Source organism: Megalobrama amblycephala, linkage group LG21, assembly GCF_018812025.1.
Source record: "Megalobrama amblycephala isolate DHTTF-2021 linkage group LG21, ASM1881202v1, whole genome shotgun sequence".
NCBI classification, from domain to species: domain Eukaryota; kingdom Metazoa; phylum Chordata; class Actinopteri; order Cypriniformes; family Xenocyprididae; genus Megalobrama; species Megalobrama amblycephala.
The window spans coordinates 28933192-28957799 of record NC_063064.1 but is presented as its reverse complement, the minus strand read 5'-3'; the positions used below and the strand labels follow the sequence as shown (position 1 = coordinate 28957799).

The 24608-nt window shown below is 37.9% G+C and overlaps 1 long non-coding RNA gene across 1 annotated transcript in view; it reads left to right on the top strand.

The window, feature by feature from the left end:
• The first annotated feature begins 632 nt into the window (after positions 1–632).
• The window catches only part of LOC125256722, a 58598-nt gene continuing 34622 nt past the window's right edge, over positions 633–24608 (top strand). Inside the window, exons 1-2 of the long non-coding RNA XR_007182168.1 lie at positions 633–690; positions 10003–10146. This is a non-coding gene — a long non-coding RNA (uncharacterized LOC125256722). The remainder of the gene's footprint in view (positions 691–10002; positions 10147–24608) is intronic.

Genomic DNA, 24608 nt, shown 5'->3' with positions numbered 1-24608 from the left:
TATTTGTGTACTGTACATACAGTAAGGGGTAAATTAGTCAAATTTCACCTGTAGTAAGTCAGTTTGGTCACTAGGAAGGCACTACAAGCTTTGGAAATTGAACAAACCCTTTTGGTGAATTACTGTAATGATTTTTCTAGAAATATTTGTGCACTGTACATACAGTAAAGAATAAATTGGTCAAATTTCACCTGTAGTAAGTCAGTTTGGTCACTAGGAAGGTACTACAAGCTTTGGAACTTGAAAAAACCCTTTTGGTTAATTACTGTAATTATTTTTCTAGAAATATTTGTGTACTGTACATACAGTAAGGGGAAAATTGGTCAAATGTCACCTGTAGTAAGCCAGTTTGGTCACTAGGAAGGTACTACAAGCTTTGGAACTTGAAAAAAACCCTTTTGGTGATTTTTTTTTTTTTCTTTCAAAAACATATCTGTGTACTGTACATTAGGGAAGGTATTGTCTAAAGCGAGATATTGGCAAAATATAATAAGTCAGTTTGCCCACTAGATTACTATAGCTCTCTAAACATCAATTCAGACGGAATTGTGTTGTGAATTTGCAGATGGTCCCTAAAGCAGCTTAGGCGAATATGCAGCGAATATCAAACCTAAAACTAACTTTACCCCGCTTCGGATTTCAACTAACTGAAGATTAACCAAGGTCTTACGGGTGTGAAACGGCATGAGGGTAAGTAATAAATGACAAAATTTTCATTTTTAGGTGAACTAACCCTTTAAGTCAATTCTGAGCTGAGTGTAGTTTTGACAGCAGATTGAGCTCTAAGCTAGTTTTTAACCGCACACTCAAACGCTTATGAAGAAGAGTGCTCGAGAGTGCGTTCGGCTGAGTCATGTAAGCGGTTAAAAACACTTGCACCTCGGCTCAGAATGCTTTTATGACGCGATTTTAATGTAAACACAGCCTACTGCAAACACCCTTGTAATTCACTTCAGCCTTTTCAAACTTTATGAATGATTATTTTAGGTTTAAGTGGTGTGTGTAAAGTAACTGAAAGCAGGCAGAGTAGGGGTGTTTCTAAAGCACGTAGTGCCATCTGCTGTTAAAAATAAGCTCAGAATCAATTCGAGAGAGAATCGCGATACATCAGAAAATATCAGAATCGCTCCAAATTCTTTGTATCGAGAATTGTTGTATTGTCCCATAAACGTTCTTGCTCGTCTAAGCTGTTCTGTTTAGGAGAGATTCATCGAATCTGCATATGTCTGGCTTTTCTTTAGAGGGTACACACCTTTTCTCTCTTAACACACCCCATCTTTATCAGACCGGAGTTTGTAGGGGGGATCCATTTGGCATGATATGTGAAGCCAAGACGAACGAACATATTGTTTCTAACACTATTTTTACAGGATACGCCGCCTGACACATGTGCGGCTAAACGATTCTCTACCGCGGAGTAATGATGCTCGCTGTGTCAAGATTTAGTCAGCTGCGTCTGACCCCAGAAAACAATAAAAGCAGAACTGATGAGCTAATAGATCAGGTCAGGTAAGAGCTGGCCAACAGCGCACAGGGCTTCTTCCTCCCTCTCTCCGGTCCTCCGACCGGGCGCTTGGCGCGAGACCGGCCTCACAGCTGGTTATCGTTAACGTCTCGGCATGCATGACCACCTGTTATCAATAAACTCTTGCGCTCTCTCCCTTTTTCTCAGCTCGGTCTGTCTGCGGCGCTGGCTCATCCCAGGGAGTTAAAAACACCCCGTTGCTCTCCAAGGGACCACATTCCTCCCTGTACGTGGGAATTAATCATGTGAAAAGTTGTAAGCCAATACACATTAGTTTATGCTTGATGAGCAGGCAAATGTATTAGCCGGTGTGCATGTGGACGTAAAGACCCTCGGGATGGAGGCTGTTGTGAAAGACAAACTCGCTCTTGTAAGGAATGAAAGATAAACGGCATCAAGACGGCTGGAAAGAGAAATGGGCTGTTCCTAAACCTCATCCCAATGGACTTCCTCATCATCCTAATGGCAGATGCAAAAAATACTTTTTTGAATTACTATCATCATTAAGAATGGCTGTATTCGGTGTATTAGATAAATCGATAGATCTGTTTCCGAAGTTAACAACAAGATGGTTTGCATCCTGAAACACTCGTAGCGTTTAGCTAAATCGAGAAGGGCGTCCGTTGCAGTAAACCAACACATGTTTCTGTGCAATGCCGTGTGGCTCGTCATAATAGATGGAAAAACATCTGCATTTAATGGCCATTTGTGGAATCCCAGCGTTTAAATCTCCATTTGATTACACGGTTTTCATATCCTCAAATATTTAGTTTATTTGACAATCAATAAGAAGAGCATAGTTTCATCATAGTTCATTAATTTGCTTCTGTTTAAAGTTGGGTTTGTTTAGATGTCAATGAGAATCTGGCTGTTGCACTTGTGCTCTGATACCAGCGGTGACATGCTTCCATAAACGGCCCCTTGAGGGGCGACATTCTGATTTGTAAACTGTTGAAGCTCTAAACACTGTTGAGGAACTTAGAGCTGTAGCAATGAAATCAACTGTTAATGAGCATCAGGAGAACCAGAGTCAAGTGCTTATGAAGGTGTTTATGTTTGTAGACATGGATGGAAACTTAAAAGTAAATACCTGATGCCACAGAAGAACCTTCAAACAACCTGCACTGGTGCTTTGAAAATATTCTCATGTGCAAAATCAAGACCTTCCTCTCCAAAAAGGCATATAGCCAACTCTCAAGAACACTATAGACTACGAGACCATAGACTGAACATGCAATAAGCATGCACATGACGTCAATCAAATTTTTGTTGTTTACATGGAGACGAAAACGGTATAGTTTTCAAAAACTTGCACTTTGAAACCCGTTTTCAAAAGCTTGCATTTTCAGGCCCCCAAAACGCCATTGTCACGTAAATAAACGATCAAAACGCATAAAACGTTTTTCATTTTTAGTTGAAAATGGTGTCGTGTAAACGGCCCCTAAAGGTGATGATACATGGGGCAACTTTTTGGAGCAATTTTGCTGAGTGATGTTGCTTGGGCACTTTCCCATTGAGCAGGGGCTATCTGGAAAGTATCTATCTGGATACTTCAGATCAAAATTTGCTGCCCATTGCTCGACAACATTGCTCAAAAAGTTGCCCCGTGTAACATAACCTTAAGAGTCTTTTCAGGAAGCTACACTTTTACCATTAACAGCAATTCTTTGACATTTTCAAACATCAGCAATCAGAGTTTCTCTCTGGGGTTTATGGGATTGATTTACATTTGTCTCCACCAGTTTCCATTTTTGGATTTCTGGGAACATGTCCTGCTTAATCTAAGCAGATATTGTAGCTGTTGCATATCATAGCAGAATTGCATTATCTTGGAAGCCACCGAAGACTCCCAGTTGTGTTTGGTTGGAAGATTCAATGTTTTTCCTCAAGCTTTAGAAAGTCAAATTCTCTCCTAGAGGTCCCTTTGACCATTTTTATTTTCCAGAAATAGCAACTATTCATTTCATATGTGGTGGTTTATAAAGGCTTCTTTTAGATTAATGTTCTTATATTCACCACTGATTATTGCCTGACGAAACAGATTGGAGTTTTTATAGGATCAAGAACAAGTTTGTCAGATACTGTCATGAAGAAATGAGGGCACCGTTCATTGAGTCCAGCTCACTGTAAACTCTCACTGTTAAATCAAGCAGCTGTACAGTAATTACTTCAACAGTCTGTGCCTTAAATTAGAACCTGAGGGGAATGTAGCATTGAATGAATCCAGTCAATGCAGTATTTATAATACTAGAAATGGTATGATATGAAAATGCCACAAACGAGACCTTTTTAATATCTTAATTGTTTCTCCTAGACAGCAATGGATTCAAATGGAGAGCAAATAATCTTAAATGTATCTCCTCTAGACTTTTAGAAGAGATCTAATCTAATAGAATCCTTTATAAACCAAATATAAAATAGTCAGGAGTTATATTTAATTTATATGAATGAATGAATGAATGAATGAGGCATTTATATGCCTCATTCATGAATGAGGCATTTATATTCATATATGTACTGCACATCTACGTGTTCTGAGCTATGAAAAAGCAGAGAAATGACATCGTCTTCTGGGTTTCTCATTCTGGCTTTCCCTCTCACCTCTATTTTCTCTAGCACACTGACAGTGCGTCATGCTCACCTTAGCAGCTTGAAAAGACAGAAGAATCCCAGCTGAGATAAGGCAGATACTAGCCTGCTAGGGGTAAACTAACAGATAGCGGTAAACAATGTACAGTGTCTTCGGCCCCTGCTCCAGACCCAGGTGAGACCTTCCTCTGCCCCTGCAGGTGAGCCAGCGAGGGATCTTGATAAGAGGATTCGTTTATAAAACATCTTCCCAACAGCTGTGCAAGACGCTTGGCACAAAAATGCTGCACTTAGTCATTAACACTAAGGGTATGATGATGAATTGGCTCTTCACTTTCGTTGTCACGGGCCACAAGGAAGTATAAAAGCTGGATCTGGATTTAGGGAAGATGTTAAAGGAAGACAGTTAATCACATTTAAATGAAAACACATTATATAATTTAAAGTGCATGAATTATATCTCTAATGGTAACCAAATACATGTTGAAATAGGTACTTAAAACATATGAAAAAACTATAAATTATTAAATTAAATATAAATTTAAAAAAATCTATAAATTATTTGCAATATTATAACATATATATATATATATATATATATATATATATATATATATATATATAATCCTTTTTATATGTAAATGTATATATTCCTGGATCAACAATATGGATTGGATTGGTTCTGGGTAGGGTTTGAGTTTAGGAATGTTGTTCCTGGACCAGCAACATATATAGATCTAGGAATGTGACTGGATTACTAGTCAAAATAAAAGACAATCTAAATGTTTTACAGGGTGGAGATCTTCTCAAACATGGAGTACGAAGTCTTCGTGACTTTCAACTTCACAAACAATATTCTCTGTCTGCTTAAAACTCTCTTGGGATTTTCTAACTTCACTACAACATCAGTGATGCTGTACTTGACTTGTGAATGTGTGTTTTTTTCTTCTAAGAAGCACACACTTTTGGAATAATTATGCTGACGAGGTGCCTGAAACATTCCAGTTTTAATAAAGCACAGCTCTGCCGAATCGTGAGCAAAACATTCGGAGTGACAAAAGCGTCTCGACGGCAAAGTCAAATCATACTGACACGCACAGAACCACGCACGATTAAATCTTTAATCAGAACAGGATGTGCTGTGGAGGAAGGCAGACAAACAGATGTGGGATCCAGTTCGGATCAATAGAGGAAACTGTGTCTCCCCAAATCAATTAGCTAGAGGTATACAAAAGCTCTCTTGTGATCAGGTTATTTTTCATGTTTCCATGTTTTTACCTTTTTTCCCCAACATCAACTGGTCCATGATGGAAAGTGACGTGACTTTAAATGCTCTGATCTAAAGTTTTGATTGAGTCCACATTTTTAGTACATATGTATATATATTTTAAGGCGTAGCTGCTTTTCTATTCAAATTATATATTCAAGAAGTATTTTTGATCAAAGGTAGTTGCCTTTTTGGAGTCGGTGGTTTTTCATTTGACTATGACTAAATATGAGGCTTCAGTAATAAGTGATGCAGTGTTCATGTGATGAATGATTCTGACCCGAGAGCTCAGTGCACATGGTTCCTAATGTAAATCCCCAGGAACATTGCATCAACTGAGATCCAAACACACTGACAATTTGACTGATGAATTATACACCAGCAAAACACATTATAAGATTGGTCTGTAAATAGAAAAACAAAAATCAATCTACAGCACAGGCCTATTTATTAAGAACAGCACGCCACATCATGATGTAACTTGTACGTAAGGAAAACCATCTATAGTGACTGGAGTTTATACGGCAAGAAACTTCGCACAATTTTAGGGTGAATCACTTGAAATCTGTCAAAAATATTTCTGGGTCATATTTTAGCCAAAATCAACAGAAACAATTAAGAAATTATATTTTTCTGAGAAATGGAAAATTACGCCTATTTATTTTATAAGACCATTAAAATCTGTTTACATTGTGATGGATGGATGGATGGATGGATGGATGGATGGATGGATGGATGGATGGATGAATGGTGGATGGATGGATGGATGGATGGATGGATGGATGGATGGATGGATGGATGGATGGATTGGTGAATGTTGGATGGATGGATGGATGGATGGATGGATGGATGGATGGTGAATGGTGGATGTATGAATGGATGGGTGGGTGGGTGTATGGATGGATTGATGAATGGTGGATGGATAGATGGATAAATGGATTGATGGGTGGTGGGTGGATGGATGGATGGATGGATGGATGGATGGATGATGGATTGGTGGATGGTGGATGGATTGGTGAATGGATGGATGGATGGATGGATGGATGGATGGGTGGATGGTGGGTGGATGGATGGATGGATGGATGGATGATGGATTGGTGGATGGTGGATGGATGGATGGATGGATGGATGGATGGATGGATGGATGATGGATTGGTGGATGGTGGATGGATGGATGGATGGTATATATATCTATATCTATTTTAAGTTTTGGATTTAAATGTGACCCAGACATGTTTTCATGTTTTCTAAAAGAACACTGCCCAACAGCGACACCCACAGGTGAAGTTACAGCAAGAGTCATGCCTCCCTTTGCTCTCATAGAAAACCATTAGACCCCCGGTGTGCGGGGGGTTTTGTGGGGGGGTAATTGAGAATGAATGGGGGAAAGTCACGTGAGAGGAGGCAATGTCTCCATCGCGCTATGATTGGATGTAATTGGTTTGTGCGATAAATCCCGCCTCTTGTTTACGTGCACATTCTGTGCGTCAGTTTGAATGAACAAATGATGGCGTCAGTGGGAAGACAAATTGAAAAGTAAGTAAACAGATCACCCAGTTAGATATCACCGCTTTATATCACGTCAAAATCAAACTTGAAATGGACTGAAATCATGATGACTGCGAGGGTTTTTAGTGCAATCAGCTTGGTGAAATTAAAAATACGTCTTCGTGTCTGTGACAGACGGTGTTTACGGAGCATGACTGATGATCCAAAATAGCCTAAGTTGACTATTAAAAAGAAAAACATCAATACACAAATAAAATATATTGTTTAAATTATTATTGCCTTTAGTTATTATTTTGGAATGAATGTAGAAATGCTTAAAACACTGACTTGATGAGATTGACTTGGTTTTGATAAATAGAACATTTATTACAGTACATTGTTAATGTGAAATTGCAAAATAGAATTGTATTTGTATTTGGTTTCTTTTAAAGTAATGTTCATTTAACAAGGAAGATGTGTCAACGTTAAGAGTAATGCACATGAATTTACATTGATTCATAAATAAATAAAAATTGTGCCTCCTCATTTCAGAACACCACTGCACGCCACTGAACTGTACATAATCACAGGTTCAGTGATGAGGCCACACACACCGAGACACACAATTCCATTTGTTGTCGGTCTATGAAAACAAATGTACTGTGTGCAAATAGCAAAAAATTTGTCAATTGCAGTAGCATCATATATCTCAATCATCATCTAATCAGTGTGAAAAACAGCCTCATTATCCAGATGTATCAAGAGTAACTTCAAAGTGAACAACCATCCTGTTTAGTCTTTGCAACTGTGCACATTAGCTAAATTATATAGCTTATTACTTGGTGTACTGTGTTTATTTCACGTGATAACGGGCAATTTTGTGTTCTAATTATAACATGAAGCTTTCTGCTGTAATCATGTGTTTTAGTGCACAACTTAACAGTTTGACATGTGAAAGCCAGCTGTTCAAATACTTAATAACAGCTGGTGTTGAAATGCTAAAGTGAGAATATTCTTTAGCTCGCTGATCCAAGATGATTCCAAAAACCTTTTGGATCTAAAGATCCAAAATCATTTCAACCCCTGGCTCAGCTGTTGAATGAGGGTTTTAGTTAAAGGACACTGTAAACTTTGCTTAAAGCTCTCTGTGGGGAGTGAAACATACCAATGTAATCAGTGAGCTTTGAACATCTACTCTTCCTTTTGAAACGTCTGAAACAGTCAAAACACGGGCTTACGGCAAACTAAGTTTGTTGCATTCACTGACAAGCCCAAATTTAGACTAACATTCCCCACAATTCAAATTTTCCAAAAAGTATTGAAATTGCCATTTGCTATTGCTCTCCATGCCTTTTAACAATTGATTAAATCACATCTTTTCATTAATAGAGTGGGTAAATATACCACATCATTAATTATAAAATAAGATTCTTGCTTTCACAGCCTTGTGTTAATAATGGTGCTCTTGCACACTATTCAGTCCCACTTTCTATTAGGTGTCCTTATGTGCTAACATCTAAAATAATCATTTGATACAGTGCACTTATTACGTACATACATGTTTTACATTGTACTTTTGCTTTAAAAATACCTGCATATAATTACATATGTAATTAATTTCTCTAATTACATCTATAATTACACTTGACTCTTCCCTTACCCCTTAAACCACCCTTATACAGAATCATACCACCAAACCTGTCCCTAACCTTACCCGTGTCCCACCTCAACAGCAGCCAAAGTGTTTTACAATACAACATGATCACAAGAAGTACATTGTATTTATTTATTTTTTATGTAAATATATAGTAGTTAAAGACACCAAATATAAAGTGTGACCACTCAAACATGTTTTTCAACTTAAAGGGTTAGTTCACCCAAAACTAAAAATTATGTCATTTATTACTCACCCTCACATCGTTCCACACCCGTAAGACCTTCGTTCATCTTCGGAAGACAAATTAAGATATTTTTGATAAAATCCGATGGCTCAGTGAGGCCTCTATTGCCAGCAAGATGAATAACACTTTCAGATGTACAAAAAGGTACTAAAAACATATTTAAAACAGTTCATGTGACTACAGTGGTTCAACCTTAATGTTATGAAGTGATGAGAATAATTTTTGTGCACCAAAAAACAAAATAATGACTTTTCAACAATATCTAGTAATGGCTGATTTCAAAACACTGCTTCATGAAGCTTTACGAATCTTTTGTTTCGAATCAGTGGTTTGGAGCGCCAAAATCACAAATCCTCGTTTACTGAAATCACGTGATTTTGGCGCTCCAAAGCACTGATTCGAAACAAAAGATTCGTAAAGCTATGAAGCTTCATGATCTGCAATAATTCAAAAGCCAATGGAAAAATCCTATTGGGTTTTTGTCGAGGGAACCAGGGTGATGCAGCGCTCTTTACAGGTACAGTAGCAAACCAGCAAGAACAAAAATGGCCATGTAAAAATAATTACGACTGTTGTGGGTGCACGAAACTTTGACTAACTGGACCTCAGGGAATACAATTTACTAGTTACAAGACTAAATTCCCAGTAAACCATGCAGGGATGCTACATTACGAACAAGGCTGATGGTTCATGCACCTAAGCAGCTCTTCCCGTATCCAATGCATTGTGTTTTTGAGGAAAGACAGATGCAGTTCTGTAACCGTGACTTACATACAGTAAAAGTTTTCCCCAAAGCGTTTTGAGGGCATGCGAGTCGTCCATATGTTTAATATCGCTGGGATGCTTTCACGTTTTCGCTGGGAATTGAACTTGAACTTGCACAACATCAGTCTGAATTCTCCCCATTACGTTTTAGAGCCCAAACTTAAGTGCAAAATGTAATCTGGAGTCAGTCTCTTTTACGCAGGCTGCAATAAAAACACAGCCGTGGCTTAATGCCCGCCGTCTTCGTAAGGCAGGATATTGCTGAGCTCTGAGTCTCTGGAACACCTCAACATTCAGTTTATATGGGGCTGTGTGCTTTCGTGCCGAGGGGCTGATGGTTGAGCGGTGTGAGTGTCATGGTACAAATCATGACAACAGCTACGCAGTTTAAGATACTTGGTATTTATTGTCGTCTATAAAAGTGACTTGATGGGATTTTTAAAGCTTTTATTGACTTCTCCATACAGAGACGACCCTCGTGGAAATGTTTGTCTGCTGGGATCTGGAATGTTCTCTGGGCTCTCTGCTTCACACACCAGGGGGCATCTCTCATAAGACACCTTATCCTTATTCCCTGTCCACGGCTTCTACAAAGCAGAAATCTCATCAAGGTAAACCCCTTAAGAACTTCTGCTGTGTCCTGCATAGTTTCTCCTGCCCTGTGGAAGTTTTGGATAAAGTATAAATAAATATGAGCCGGAATTTTTCGTTTGGACTGTCAAATTAAATTCCTTTTTTTCCTGAGCTAAAAAAAATGACACTGAAATCTCTCAAACTTGACCTCTGGAAACCTCTCAAAGGTTGTATTGAAAATCTCAGAGTATGTCATAAATTGGTATATCTTTTTATATACATATATAAGCCACCAATTTGAAATCCATTTGAAATGTGTTTGAAAGATGAAATCCAGTAAATATCCACCTAGAAACCACCCAGAACATCTTAGGAACTGCATAGTAACACCCTGAAAACTGCCTAGAGCACCTTAGCAACCTCATAGCAACACCATGAAAACCACCCTACTCACCGCACACTGTAGCAATGCCCTGAAAACCACCTACAACACCCTAACATTGGGTTAAAACAACCCAGCATTTTTAGTGTACTAGAACACCCTAGTAGCCACATAGCAACACCCTAGCAACCTCATAGAAAAACTTGAACACCCTTGAAAACAACCTAGAACACCCTAGCAACTGTATGGCAATGCCCTGAAAACTACCTCAAATACCCTAGCAAACACATAACAACACCCTGAAAACCACCTAGACAACCCTAACAACCACACAACACCCTGAAAACCGCCTAAAACACCCTAGCAACTGCATAGCAACACCCTTAAAACCGTCTATAACACCCTAACCACACAACACCCTGAAAACCACCTAAAACACCCTAGCAACTGTACAGAAATGCCCTTAAAATCATCTAGAACACCCTAACCACACAACACCCTGAAAACCACCTAGAACACCCTAGCAACCACCTAGAACACCCTAACAACCACACAACACCCTGAAAACCACCTAAAACACCCTTGCAACTTTATAGCAATGCCCTGAAAACAACCCAGAACACCATAACCACACATCTTGAAAACCACCTAGAACACCCTAGCAACTGCATAGCAACGCCCTGAAAACCACCTAGAACACCCTAACAATCACACAACACCCTGAAAACCACCTAGAACACCCTAACCACACAACAGCCTGAAAACCACCTAGAACACCCTAGCAACCACACAACACCCTGAAAACCACCTAAAACACCCTAGCAACTGCATAGCAATGCACTCAAAACATCTAAAACACCCTAACCACACAACACCCTGAAAACCACCTAGAACACCTTAGCAACCACACAACACCCCGAAAACCACCTAAAACACCCTAGTAACTGCATAGCAACACACTCAAAACATCTAAAACACCCTAACCACACAACACCCTGAAAACCACCTAAAACACCCTAGCAACTGCATAGCAACGCCCTGAAAACCACCTAGAATACCCTAACAATCACACAACACCGTGAAAACCACCTAGAACACCCTAACAATCACACAACACCCTGAAAACCACCTAGAACACCCTAACCACACAACAGCCTAAAAACCACCTAGAACACCCTAGCAACCACACAACACCCTGAAAACCACCTAAAACACCCTAGCAACTGCATAGCAATGCACTCAAAACATCTAAAACACCCTAACCACACAACACCCTGAAAACCACCTAAAACACCCTAGCAACTGTATAGCAACGCCCTGAAAACCACTTAGAACACCCTAACAACCACACAGCAATGCCTTGGCAACCACCCATAGCTGCAACCTCATCAAAGTCTAGTACTTCCTGTAACATTAATAATATTCAGAGGGTTTTAGCCTCAGCTAAATCATTTGGAATTTTAACTTGAGACAAGCTGCTTCAACTCAAACAATTCTGCTGACAAACACTGTCTCAAAACTGACAGGTACAGCACAGAGATCTGGAATATTACAGTGTGCTACATGATCCATGCCGGGATCCCTGTCTATCAGTCATGTTGACCTGTGACAGATTAGCCTGTCATATGGGACTACACTCTTCACAGTGTGATTGGCAATAGTACCTGACTTTATTCTTACTGCATCTGTTTCTAATTGTATCAGAATAACCGAAGAGAGAAGACCAAGAGTCCCTCTGGAAACTTGAAGCTCATAGGGTCATCTTTCTCCTAATATCCTGCACAAGATGCAATTCATCCATAAGTCAAGTGTGTTTAACAGAAAGTGTGTTGAAATATGTGAACATCATTCCTCTGAAAACTAGGCTGGATGTAGAAATGAAATCATTCTAATATGCTGATTTGGTGCTCAAGAAAATCCTACTGACCCCAAACTTTTGAATGTGTGCATATATTTTTTTGAAAAAGAAAAAGAAATATATATATACATGTATATAGCCTTTCAAAGTATTTGCCTTTGTCCATAAGTGTTCAACGCGTGCGCATTACCTAGTGGACTTAAGTCATTCAAGCGCTTAAGTCATTCACGTATACGCTGTTCTTCTTCTGCTCTTTTTCCTGTTGTGGCGGTTAGCAAACGGCATTGTATTGCCATGCCCGCCCCCTTCTGGATTGGAGCCTGGATCACCTGTGACTGACTGTATTCATCATCTAACTGCATGAACCGAACCATGACATCCGTACCATAGGATTCGGGGTGAATACATGTACCGTTACACCCCTATACTACACACATTCATACTATATAGAATGTACTTGTAAAATAACTACTTTTACTCAATTGCTCAAAATAAGTACCTAATCAAGTGAGTATGCCATTTCGAATGCAGCCATTGTGTAAACGTAGAGCCGCAGAGCCAAACATTAAAGAATAAATGTTTGTTGGTGGTCACAATATGAGATTTGTCCATTAATTGATCTAGTCGTTTCATAAATAAACTCTTGGTCTAACTCCCCATTCATTGAGCGCACAGCAAAAACACATTTGTTTGAAAGGAGGAAAAAGCCCCGCTGTTCAACACTGAGTACTGCTGATAATGATTAGCTGGTTCTGAAACCAATTCTGAACAATACAAGTTCAGAGGAGTCACTTAAGTGATGTGGGAAGGAAAGTGTTTTCACGACCGTGTGGAGGAAACATTCCAAGACAATGAAGTCTGGATTGGAAAAAGACGACAGAGGCGTGCGGAGCTCAGCGAGACTGGTGCGATGGGCCGGGGCGCACATTCCATGGCATCTCGCGTGTCCTCGCCGTGTGACCGCTGGATCGCAGCGCTGTTTTGCGGTTGGGATTCATTAATGCGACCGGCCAGACAGTCATCGCCCCGATGATTGGTCGCATCATCGCTGATGGGAAATGATGCGGATCAACCTGATTGTTTGAGAAAGAAACCTTTCTCACGGTTATGAGGAATAACAAGTCATGACCTAAAATACTTCATAAAAATCATAAAAAATGTATCCTGATGCCGATGAAAAGACAATCAGCTCGTTCAAGTAGTTTAGCTGCCAATCGTTAGTCCTTGAGAATCGGGTTTTTGGCAAAACGTGCAAATCGAAGAGAAATAATGATCTTACTGAACTCCAGCAAGCAACGAATCACTAGAGCATTATGGGTAGACGTATGGCACTCGTCTTCCACTCTCTGTGCCTGTTCACTACACATTTGTGTTTAATTTGATGGCAAGGGGAGAGAGGAACAGCTTGACGAATGAGGCTACAGTCTCTGTCATCGCTCAACACGAGGCTGGTGTAGTCCTCACAATGGCCTCATTTTCCTAATAATTTCCAGTCCCTCATAAAGAGAGAGATTGGGAAAAACACCCAAGAATGGGGAAATAATCCACCATAGCAGATTAGCGTTTAAAAGGCACTCTGTTGGCCTGACACGGGTCAACGCGGTCATTCCAGACGCAGTCATTTCAGATGCTGAGGTCAATTTCAACCTAGTTTTAATAGAGAAATAGACAATTAATAACATGTATCACATAATGTCAAGCAGATATTCAAGCTCAGTGGTTCTTTATTGGTGGATCATGACTCATGACCCAAATATGGACAGCAAGTCTCTTTTTTAGGGGCTATCCAACTTAGTTTGGACAGCAATATTTATCAATTTAAACATATTTCCCATATCTCTCAAAGTTTGCGCATCCAATCAAATTCTACAGAATTTGTGCAAATTCAACTGTCACTTGGTAGAATAGTCAAATTAGATGGACAACATGGATAAAACTATGTACGGTTAAAGAAAATACGACCAAGACTACATTAAATATAATTAAAGGCACATTTCACCCAAAAATGAAAATTCTGTCATGATTCACTCACCCTCAAGTTGTTCCAAACCTGTATGTGCTTCTTTCTTCTGCTGAACATAGAAGATATTTTGAAGAATGTTGGTAGCCAAACAGTTGATGGGCCCCATTGACTTCCATAGAATGGAAAACAATCAACTGTTTGGTTACTGACATTCTTCAAAATATCTCCTTTTGTGTTCAGCAGAAGAATGAAACTCATACAGGTTTGGAACAGCTTGAGGGTGAGGAAATGACGACAGAATTTTCATTTTTGGGTGAACTATCCCTTTAAATAGCTTGTGTCAACCACAATTAAGCATGTGTCATGTTAATAATTTTGCATATTATTGAGTCTAGGTACTATTAATCAATGTCAATGTTTTACTGTTCAGTTTTTGTACAGTGAGTCGCCATTTGATGTGCAATGTAAAATCTGGGTTCTATAGCAAAACCAGTTGAGAACCACTGCTTTACCAGAAGATTTTTATCTAATGCAACTTACAGCATTACACCTGTATTATTCAACCTGAGGTTAGTTGTCTTTCTTAAGGACATATAGTGACCAGTTACCAGTTAACCACTAGTCCACACTAGTGACTGTTTGCCATTCCCAACAGGATAATCAAAATGAGAACATATGAGCTAAACAATATATTTGGTAATTTTCTAAAATCTACCCATAATTGTACAGTTTTCTGCTTGCTTTCAGGTCAGAAACAGTTAACATTTCATATATCACCCTAGAGGGTAAAAAAATAAATATTGCATTGTGCTATTTTTTTGGACAAATAAATGTACATTCCAAAAGATTTCTTGTTTAATTTTAGTTAGAAATGAACAAATACTACTAAGACAGCAAAATCAAGGCCAGGTTTTCTTGCCTTCCCTCGAGTCACTACATTAAGCTGCTATTATTTAGAGCTGTTGTGTTTGATTTGGATGAGAAACATCAGATTCGAAGAACAACTGATGTAAAGATGTTTCTCTGCAGGCAACTTGCATTTTGATGTTTAAACCACAGATGTCGCTGGAGAGCTCAGAATTCCATTGTGCAACTTTATAATGAGAATTTAATGAGAAGCACCACTGAGGAAAATTGGAATTAATAAGTGTTTAATGAGAAGAAAATTGTCATGAAATTAATCGTCCTAAACTGGCTTCATTAGAAACTTGGGCATGTTTTAATGAGATGTACCCATAAACCTGCACTTGATCCTATTACCATTTTCTCCTGGCACAGTCTTTTGTTTTTAGCACACATCTGTCCATGCTGCGTGACATGCAGTGTAATTTTGTACCATTAAATGATGTTCTTTCTAAATGATCATTCCTGCACATTTGCCAAAAGTTAAAGGAGTCCCGTACTGAGGTTATTAATGGCCTGTGATGTTGGTTTGATGTGCATTTATAAGTGTTTTGTGGATTCTTGGTTTGACCTGAGGGCTGCTGATCCTGTAAAAGATCTCTTTTCCTTTAAATGAAGTGAAGATAAACTCTCATTGAAATTCAATCCTGTGAAAATCCTCAGGGCGTAAACAAGCCGGTCCTGTTGGGGGCAATTTTCACCTCGCAAAATAAACCAAACTCCATTACAATAAAGCAAGCAAGTGGAACATCAAAGAGAGCTGGGGAACAGCCATGAAGTAAGCGGGATAATAAAATTAAAGTAAATCGTGCAGGACATGCGATTCTTAAAAGGTGCAAATGATTACCAAAGAGGAGGCCTTGTGTTAGGAAAAAGGAAGTGGAGAACGCTGAAAATTAATGGAGCTAAAACTGACAATAGTGCAGTAATTGCATGAACAAAGATGCTGCTTTAAAGCGCCACAAAATGAGTCGCTCCTTCTAGAAGAATCTGCCGTGAATGAAAGCAGAATTGACGTTTGTTGTTGCAGCTTTGCAAATAACAGGTGTGGCAGTAAAAGCATGAAAATCACGAATGGAAAACACAGTGAACGATGCAGTGGATGTGCAGTGCGTTAAACTTTCACCCACTGATAAAAGCGCAGTTGTCACGCAATGCAGGATGCAGGGAAGAGCATGCAGGCATATCGTCTCAAACAGCAGCCGTTCGCTCCTGCAGCCTCGGTCTCGCTCCATTGGAAGTTGTCAGGTTTCAAAGACCACTTTGGGATGGTTTTGCAATCATTTTACCTATCATCCATACATGGATATTGACCATGTCAAACTAGAAGATGTGAGGGCTTGTTCCTCTTCTCTTTTAGACTTCAATGTAAGAATTCACTGAAACAAGAAAACAAGCACAGCACCTTACATTTTGAAGTCCTATAGGTTTGTGAAACGTTTTACAAGTTGCTCAGTCTGATTTGTGAAACATCATCTGGTTCACCAAAACAAATCCCTTCATAAGAACGATTTATTCATGAATCATCTGATTCTCAAGTTCACCTCACTGACTCACTGACCTAAAGATTGTTTTACCAACAACAAAAGCCAAAACAATGGAAAAATAGCTGTTTGACTACTGGTTAATAGACTGTGTGGCCTACATGATGTCTTTGGAACAGAAAAGTAGTTTCAGTTATTACAAAAGAACAAAACAAAACAAAAAAAGATTACAAAGACAAACGTTATTTCGTTTTGACTAACATGCATCAGTAAATCATACATTGCTGTTCAAAAGTATGAGGTCAGAAATTTTTGAAAGAAATGAATACTCTATTCAGCAAGGATGCAATTGATCAAAGATGATAGTAAAGTCATTTATAATGTTATAAAAGATTTCTTTCATAATGTACTTTGAACTTCTTTTCTTGAGCAGCAAATAGCATATTAGAATGATTTCTGAGTTATTGTGTGAGACTGAAGACTGGAGTAATGATGCTGAAAATTCAGCTTTGACATGCAGGAATAAATTACATATTAAAATATTTTCAAATAGAAAACTGTTGCTTTGAATTATAATAATATTTCACAATATTACTGTTTTTGCTGTATTTTTGATCAAATAAATGCAGCCTTGGTGAGCAGAAGAAACTTCTTGTCGGTAAGAAAAATCTCACCGATCCCAAACTTTTGAACAGTAGTGTACAATAAGACCAAGGCAGCATGAAGCAGTCTGAAAGAACGAGGCATCCATTTTGAAAGTCTCATCACATACATTAGTACACCTACGTCATTTCCAAAGCAACCCATGGAGATAGGTTGGTTATGTCTGGATGCATAAATCTTATTTGATCACTTACAGTTAATAGTGTGGACAGTCTGTCTGAACAGATCATTTGAGAGAAAAAAAATCTGATTTGCCTGCTGTCTGAACATAACCACATTGAAAGAGAAAAAAGGCTGAATGACAAAGAGCAAATCACCTCTGTTTGGGAAGCGTTTGACATGCCTTGAGTGTTCATTGTAAGCAGCCCCTTCAAAATTACAGGATGTGGATTTACCACAGTGACAAGGGCACAGACACCAAGACATCTAATTTTAACTGATTGGAACAAGGATACAAGGAACAAGGCCTAAAGAATAGGATCTTTGCGTAATCCTCTGAAAGGTAATTCCAACCCCCGAATTAAATCTTTTCCAGGATCAAGTTTCTCCTTGGATCCTTTAGTGCTTCCATTTCTATAGGAAATGTGAAGATTTTGAAGAATTTGAAGATACTAATTCTCAGCTGGAGGCTGTTGGGTGCAGGAGGACTGAGTAAAACATTCAAGCTAATGACACTTAAGCTACAAATATGATCAAACGTTCTTCCAGTAACGTTAATAGAATGTTGGTTCAAAGTTATTTGGTCTTTATTTTTTTACTCGCCCTCAAGAATGCCAAACCTGTATGAATTTCTTTCTTCTGCTAAACACAAAAGAAGATATACTGACGAATGTCTGTAACCAAACAGTTGATGGACTCACTGACTTTTTCCATAATATGGAAGTTAATGGGTTCTGTCAACCTGTTTTGTTACCAAATTTGCTCAAAATATCTTCTTTTGTGTTCAGCAGAAGAAAGAAACTCATACAAGTTTGAAACAACTTGAGGGTGAGTAAATGATGACAGAAATTTCATTTTTGGTTGAACTATCCCTTTAATGTTCTCAAAACGTTAGGTCAAATATTTTTTTTTTCAGTTTTTTTTTTTTAACTGTTTTAGTTGGACAGTCGTCTAATGTTTTTTGAATGTTCAGTAACATTAAAATGAAGTAATGTTCCCATAATGTTTGCAAAATGATAAAATGGAATATTCCTTTAAAGAGAATATTCCCAAAAATGAAAATTCTCAAAATTCCCAAAAATGAAAATTCTCTTACCAATGAAAGAAAGAAACTCATACAGGTTTAGAACTTGAGGGTGAGAAAATGATGACAGAATTTTCATTTTTGGGTGAACTATCCCTTTAATGTTCATATAACCAAGAAAGATTTTTAAAACATATTTTTTTTTTTTTTTTTTAAATTAGACTTGTTCAGAGAACTTTCAGAAATAACATTTTCAGAACGTCTTAGAACATACTTTTGTTAGCTGGAGATCAGTTTCCTCTATTGCATACATTGGTCTAGCTTTTGAGATGCGGAAAAATGTCGGACAAAGAAGGACAATATAAAACTGATTAATTATTTAGCATGTACCCATGTCCACACGCAAAAGAAGCATGTTTTGGGTGCCGAGCATCATATTGTAGTGCGGCCTTCTTCAAACCAACCGCATGCACGAAACTGATGGCGCAAAACTTGTTTGTTCGCATTCTTTTGTGAAGAGTGATCCTACAAAACATCTTCTAATGCAAAGCTTGAGATCCATGGAAAGCCAAATACCGTATGACATCTGCTTGTGTGACCCTTCGCCTCCGTCTGCTTCATCCCGTCTCTTCTGCGGCTGTGAAAGGCAGGAAACGACAGTCTCATGGTCAAAAAATGATGGGTCATAAAATAATGATTTAATATTCTGCTTCACGGTAGTGACAGGGTGTGGAACTGACTTTGATGATTGTTGAATAGGCAATGCTGTCGTGAAGGGGCTGTCGTGTTTGAGGCTGGATATTAGCATAAACTTCTCCTCAATCTGTTCATCATGCAAGAGCATCAACAAACCCAATGAACCCTGAGCAGGAATGGTAGGGCAACGTTCAAGGTGATAAATCCAAGTAAATGCTGAGGAAAAACTTTTTACCTGGTTTACATATGATTAATGTATGGATTTGAATTAATTCATTGGACTTTATACTTTTTGCCTCCACTGAAACTTGTAACATTGCAAAATCTTGAAATATGAAAACCTTAAGAGAAATATGTGCATTTACACTATACCGTTCAAAAGTTTAGGGTACATTTTTTTTTTTTTTTATGTTTTTGGACGAAGTCTCTTATGCTCATTAAGGCTGCATTTATTTGATCAAAAATACAATAAAATCAGTAATATTCTGATATATTATTACAATTTAAAATAACTGGTTTCTATTTGAATATATGTTAAAATGTAATTTATTTCTGTGATCAAAGCTGAATTTTCAGCATCATTACTCCAGTCTTCAGTGTCACATGATCCTTCAGAAATCATTCTAATATGATGATTTGCTGCTCAACAAACATATTTTTATTATTATTATCAATGTTGAAATCAGTTGTGCTGCTTGATATTTTTTGCTATATATTTTTTGATGAATTGAAAGTCAAAAGAACAGCATTAATTTTAAACATTTTTTAAACAGTGTAAAAGTTTTTACTGTTACTGTTGATCAATTTAATGCATCCTTGCTGAAAAGTATCATTTTCTTTAAAAAAAAATAAAAAGGTAGCATACATCGCAAAATAATAAATAAATGCAAAGTAAAAATCCTATTCTTGATGAGTGTTTTTGTCTAATTGTCCAATTAAAATATAGAAATCCCTGAAACATTGCAGGATAAAAAGATCAATTTCCTTGAGAAGCAACACTGCATAAGATATTAAGACATAAGAAAGTGTATTTTGTCTTTAAAATCTGTTAAGTCAGCTAAAAAAGGCTATTACTTATTAATATCTTGCATTTGTTGAGATCAAGTAAAACCCATGTTACACTAAACTACAACAACACATAGTTCAGAAGGGAAGTGTTTGTCTTGGACGTCGGTCTCTTTACATCATGCTGAATTGTACACGATCACACAACAGGCCTGAAAGTGGACACAGAGAGCCTTACGGGGCTGTTGGCAGACGTGCCACACGCTTTCGCCGGTCTCAGGAGAGCCTGGGTGGGCAGATAAGTGATCTAGACACAGAGAGAGAGAGAGTTTTTAACCTGTGTTATTGCATTCTTCTGTCTAATAAAGCCCCCGTCTCCCCCACACACCCGCTTAGATAAGCAGCGTTAAGGGTCTGTTTGTTTAACATCTAGATTTAAAACTGGATGTCTTAAGTACATCTCAGTTAAAAGGATTGCTGACGTTATCTGACAAGGCCAATTTAATTATCTGTAACTGTAACGTCGTGTTTACGCTGAGAGTGAGTGATGGGATGCAACAAAACTAGATCGCTCTCATTATGTCACGCTGCAGTGTAAACAGTGTCAAGGGTTCATACTGACAGCAATCTGCAGCAACCAGAAGTCATTCATTTTCAATGAGAGTTGAGCCAACAGTAATGCTCACATGATCAAAATATAAGTCAGCATCACATGTATTATTTGCAGAGAAGGCAATGCTAGAATGCATTGTGATGAACAAAGTGAGGAAAATGTCTGCGTTATTGTTGTCATACTTTGTGATTTATAAGTACACTAAAAGTCTCACCAAGGCTGCAATTATTTGATCAAAAATGCAGTAAAAACAGTAATATTGTGAAATATTATTACATTTTCAAATAACTACTTCCTATTTGAATAACGTTTAAAATGTAATTTATTCCTTTGATGCAAAGCTGAATTTTCAGCATCATTACTCCAGTCTTCAGTGTCACATGATCCTTCAGAAATCATTCTAATACGCTGATTTGCTGCTCAAGAAACATTTTTTTATTATTATTATTATCAATGTCAAACAAATTATCAATATTGGAAACATTGATACTTTTTTAGGATTCTTTGTTGAATCTTTTATAACATTAAATCTTTTATAACATTATAAATGTCTTTACTCAGTTTTGATCAGTTTAATGCATCCTTACAGAAAAAAAAAAAAAAAAAAAAAAAAAAATATATATATATATATATATATATATGTATATCTTACTGACCACAAACTTTTGAACGGTAGTGTATCAAAATCTCTCTTGTCTCTCTCTCACCATCACACTGTATTCTGGGATTGTTTTCACTTTTTAAAGATACATGCCGCCTTAGAAATTGGTAAAAGAAAGAAATATAATTATGCTTCTTACCTAATATGATTATATTTTACACTGTAAAATGATTTTTTGAAGATTACTGCAGTGTTTTACAAGAAAATTTCAGTCTTTTTTCAAAATTTCATGTTTATTTCAATGTGTTGTTGATTATTTGTAAGTTTTTGTGAAATTTACTAGAAATTTCTCAGTGAATTTTTCTTCCAGCATAGTAAAGAATGTAATTATGCTTACAATCATTAGGTTTTTAGAACATACCCAATATATCTAGGTTCACACTGTGAAAAACAATTGTTGGTTTAACTTAAAAAAGTAAGTTACCTGGTTGCCTTAAAATTTTGAGTTCAATAAAATAAAAAATTTGAGTTAATACAATGAAGGTGATTGGTTTAATCAACAAAAACTCAAAATGTTATGTTATATGGCCTAAATTAATTAAGTTGATTTGGCAAAAGAAAAAATGTTGTGATAACAAATCATAATAATAAGTTTGTACAGCGCAGGGAAGCTCAAATCATTTGCGAGATAACGCAAAAGCACAGACAAATAATTTTTCCTCCCCATCTCATATTTTTTTTCCTTCACCATGTCCCTCTGTAACATATCAAACATTCTGTGATGCTTCAAATACGGTTTAATCGTATAAAAGCAAGGTTGTTTGTTCAGTAAATGGTAAAAAAGAGCAGAGTTTATTAGTGGCCCGATGAGGTGACTCAATCTGTGCTGCAGCTGAAAGCAAAACAGACATTATCAACTGCAGCCTTTTACACGGCTTCCTGGCAGGCCTCTCCTGGGGAAAAGTGTGTGCCGTTCACTCACAGAAAGGATCTCTACGGCCTGACATAGAGAACGCTGTAATTGGTATTTGTGGCGAGAGGCTGGCAGCCAAGGCCTCCCATCTCAAGTACAAGATAAGGATTTCTGCATGCAATTACAGCTAATGCCGCATTTAGCGAGGCACGGAGGATGGGGTTTAGCGGGTACATACCTAGAGAGCGTGCTGGAAAATACAGACCGCAAAGTCACACAAACACATACATGCAGTACGCATCCACGCACATGCACATTAACTCAAATGCGTGCGCAACAATTTTACAGCTGAAACACACCCACACAAACAATAAAAGGTGTCACTTTTAAACTAACCGTGCTGATTGTTTATTTGGCATTTGGGACTTTTTCCTAATGGAGGTTTAGGGTGGGCTGCCAAAATGGATGAGAAGGGAGAGAGAAAGTCTGCAAGCAAGAAACATGCAACAAAACTAAAACCTTCTCATTATTATCAACGATACCACGTAGACTGCAAACATGGTTTTCTCAAGAAACTGATGTAGAGAATTAGAAATGCTACAGACTATGTCTGCAATACTTAAATCAAGAATCATTTACTTGAGAAGCAAAATTACTTAAGATATTAAGTTTTGTTTTTTGATAAATTGATCAAAATTAAATGAGCTTATGCTTTAAAAAAAATATCTGCCAATGTGGTAAGAAAGATAAACTTCATTTTCTTACCCCATTGACAGATAATGGACAATCAAGTCCTGCATCATGCTTCTGTTGAATATTTTGTTTTATACACCACATTATAGTTGTAAATGGCATTTCATGTTGACCTTTGCTTGCACCCATATTAACAGGTTACAGTTTTCACATTACATAAGCAGTGTGGTGATACATAGTAGTTTCACTGCTGAGCGTATTTTTGTCTGCTGTTCCATGCTAATAAACCCATTTACTGTATCAACACAACCTTTTGCGATATTGTGAAATAGTGTGAAAAAAGTGAACTACTCACCTATTGTCGGTCTGAAAGGCACACCAACACTATCAAAGCTATCGGACTAAGAGAAGAAGAAAAAAAGATTTTATGGTGTATATAATGCCTTCACTGCTGTCTCAGCATGTGGTGTGATTGAAAAGCTCATGCAGTGCCGTGTTTCACCAGTGGGGGGCAACAGGACATGAAAAAAAACTCTTAATGTCTGTCAAAGAAACACAAACATGTCAACTCGGCTGCAGTGATTTGTTGCCTTTTATCTTATGAACGAAAGTAGTGCAAAATACATGATTGTAAAATTCATTACAGCGTAACTCAGTGAATGTTGTATTGGTGATGGAGCACTACCAACAATAATGGACTCCATTATGAAATCAAACTACCAACGTACACCTGCAATAACTTCTTTTGGTGTCTGAATTTGGAAACCATGAAGAAAATGGTGAGCAGAACTGCTATCCAAGTTTCATATAGTTCTATATACTCTAACTTTAATCACTTGTTTCAGTTGTCTATTTTTATTTTTCCCCATGTTAACATCTGAGTTGATGTTTAAATTAAACATGACTGAGTCGTTAAAGAGTTGTAAAAGGAAAAGAAAACACTTTAAAGGCTTGCTCGTTAAAAGATCAGCCATGGCACGTGAAGCTTTGTTTACAACAATGAGCCCAGGAGTAAATAAATGCTGGGGGAAGCAGGGGGTTAATGTGTCTGTGGTTTGGCTCGATCTGCCGCCCGGAGCAGGAGTCAGAACATCATTAAACCTAATGGATAGGATGTGGTTTCTCTTTGGAGCAGCGCAGTCGCCCCAGGGAGAAAGACACGCTGCTCAGGTGAACAGAACCTCCCTGTAATGCTCTGCCATTGGACCGTGGAGGCGTCCAGTCACTCTACTCTTATGATCTGGAAAAGAAACTGATTGGTCAGCTGAAACGTCAAATGAAATTGAGTAGATCTTACTAGCCTGTGATCTTTGGCCATCAAATGAGATGCATCACATACTCTGTGGTTTTTCATGGAAGGCATCTCCAAGGGAAATTTATGGACTGATGAAAGGTCTTATGATGAAGCTGAAATCACTTTTAGATAGAGTTCATTAAGGTCATTGTAGACGTTGTGCCACACATTTGATGAGATCCCAGAGGAAAGTTTTACTGCGTCAAGGTTGCTGTTTCGGGGCTCAGTTGATTTAAATATTAATGTTGT